General features: G+C 30.2%; 1 protein-coding gene across 1 annotated transcript in view; it reads right to left on the bottom strand.

The window, feature by feature from the left end:
* Nucleotides 1-2,755, bottom strand: part of ATP8B4 (ATPase, class I, type 8B, member 4) — a 233,774-nt gene that overhangs the window by 77,413 nt on the left and 153,606 nt on the right. The gene's annotated exons all lie outside the window — the stretch shown is intronic.

The following is a 2,755-nucleotide window of genomic DNA, read 5'->3' on the forward strand; positions in this document are numbered from 1 at the left end:
AATGTAAAAAGAAGGCATTAATAAAGAAGCAGAACTTATTGATTAAAACACAGGAAAAAATAAGTAAATCCAACAGCTGTACTTTTTTGTCAGGGAAAGGAACAACTTAACTATTTGCTTGCATAATCAAGACAGGAAAAGAAAAAGACAAACAAAAGATAAGAAATAATAAAAAGAAACAACCACAGATAAAGAGAACATTGAAAAGAATTATAAGAGACTTCTTTGCTCAACTCATTGCAAATAAATTTAAAATCTGGTTGAAATGGACAATATTCCAAAAAATGTAATTTTCCAAACTACTCCGGAAGAAATTCTAAACAGATAACTACTATAGAGAAGAATATAGCGAACATATCAAAGAGCTACCACCTCAAATAGTACCAGGTTCACAAGATATTTTAGGGGAATTTTATGAAAACTTTAAGGCACATATTATTTTGAGGTTATATAAACTGCCCCACAGAATACAAAAAGAAGGAAAGATTCCTTATTCTGTTTCTAAAGTACCTATAACATTGGCAGCAAAACAACATTACCCAAAAAAAGAACATTGCAGACCCAAGTCTCTTACAAATATCAATGTACATATCTAAATAAAGCATTAGTAGACAGAATGTAGCAATATACTGAAAAAGAGTTTAACATAACAAGTGACATTTATTCCAGGAAAACATGGATGATAGTAAATCTGTTAATATGACTCATCATATTATATCAATGGAAGAAAAAACATTTTGTTATCCTCATAGGTGACAAAGGGCATTTGACTAAATTCAGCATCCAAATTAGACTTCAAATAAATACATAATATGGAAATAATAAATTTATATATATGTGGAATAGATGAATATTCGAAAAGTATGTCTATTCCCATCCAAAATCTTCATTGTGTTTAATGGGACAATACTAGAAGCATATGCACTAATGTTAGAAATAAAGATATAAATAATGATCATGTAATTTTATATTATTCTAGAAGTACTAACCAATGTAATTAGGAAATTGAAAGTAAAAATTTGGAATGACGGGGGTAAAACTGTCTCTAATTGCAGGTGGTATTGTTATATACTTGGAAAACCCAGAAAAATATGACCAAAAATTGTTATAAACAGAGATAATCTTATAAGATAGTGGTATACAAAATTAACAAAAAAAAATTATTGCTTTCCTGTTAAGAGGCATAACAGAAAGATCTCAGTTAGAAACAACCACCAAAAAGATAAATAGCATACCTAGGAATAAAATTAACCAAAAAAAAAAAAAAAAAAGCAAAGTATATAGGCAAAAAAACCTGAAAATGCTTGAGAGGGGCATAAAAGATGACTTAAGTAGCTTGAAATACACGCTATGTTCTTGGATAAGAAGATTCAACATCATAAGGATATTAACTCTTCCTAAAATAATCAATAAATTTAACACCATTCTAACAAAAATACCAAAGACTATCTGATTCTAAAATTCATGAGGAAAGTTAAATGAGCAAAACAGCTAAGAGAAATCTGGAAGAAAAGAGGACTGAGATGCCACTAGTCCTACCAGATGTTAGAGCCTCAGTAATTAAAACGGTATGGTACTGACATATGCATAGAAAGAAAATGGAACAAATTGAAAGTTCAGTAACAGACCCAGTACACACAAGAGTTTAGTATGTTATAAAGGTAACATATCAAATCAGTGAAAAAGAAGACGGGCTTTTTAATAAAGGGGTAAACTCAGAAGCCATCTGGAGAAAAATAAAGTTGGACTTACAGTTTACATCCTACGCCAGGATAAAATTCAAATGAATCTAAGATTTAAATGTAAAACATTAACTCTATAATGATGATGTGCTTTATATCTAAGACATAAAACTAAGTGGTACAGGGAAAAAAGTAATAAACTCAACCACATTAAAACAAAATATTTTTGCATGGCAAAAATAGCAGAAAAAAATCATAGGACAAATGACAAATAGGGGAAAAAAAGACTTGAAACTCATTTCACAAAGACCTATTTTCCCTAATATAGAGTGACTAACAATTAATTTTTTTAAATTAGCAACCCAATAGAAAAAAAATGGGTAAGAAATGATGAACTAGAGGTTGATAGAAAATACAATAAGCTCTTAAACATAAGAAAAGATGTCCAACCTCACTCATAATAAGAGAAATTAAAATTAGAACCATACTGATACACCATTTTTCACACAGTCTTTTCAAAGATCAAAAACCTTGATCAGACATTATGTTGGTGAGGGTGGGGGAAAGCAGACAGGGATAACTTATTTGTGGTAGGAAAACCTGTTATAAATTCTTAAAAGGACAATTTGCAATATTTACCAAATTACAAATGCATGTACCTTTTGATTTACCAATTGCATTTCTAGAAATGGATTCTCTATTCTCTAACATATGAGATAACATATGTACCCAGTTATTTGTACTGCTTTTTCTTTACTAACTAAATATTGAAAACATCCTAAATATCCATTAATGTCTCCTTACATAAATTATGGAACATCAATATAAAAAAATGCCATTCATGTGAGAGATAGGAACACTCATACACTGCTGGTGGGATTGCAAACTAGTGCAACCTCTGTGGAAAGTAATATGGAGATACTTCAAAGAAATACAAGTAGATCTACCATTTGATCCAGCAATCCCATTACTGGGCATCTACCCAAAAGAACAAAAGACATTCTATAAAAAAGACATCTGCACTTGAATGTTTATAGCAGCACAATTCACAATTGCAAATATGTGGAAACAAC

The sequence above is a fragment of the Propithecus coquereli genome, unplaced genomic scaffold (assembly GCF_000956105.1).
Source record: "Propithecus coquereli isolate 6110/MARCELLA unplaced genomic scaffold, Pcoq_1.0 Scaffold3, whole genome shotgun sequence".
NCBI lineage: Eukaryota > Metazoa > Chordata > Mammalia > Primates > Indriidae > Propithecus > Propithecus coquereli.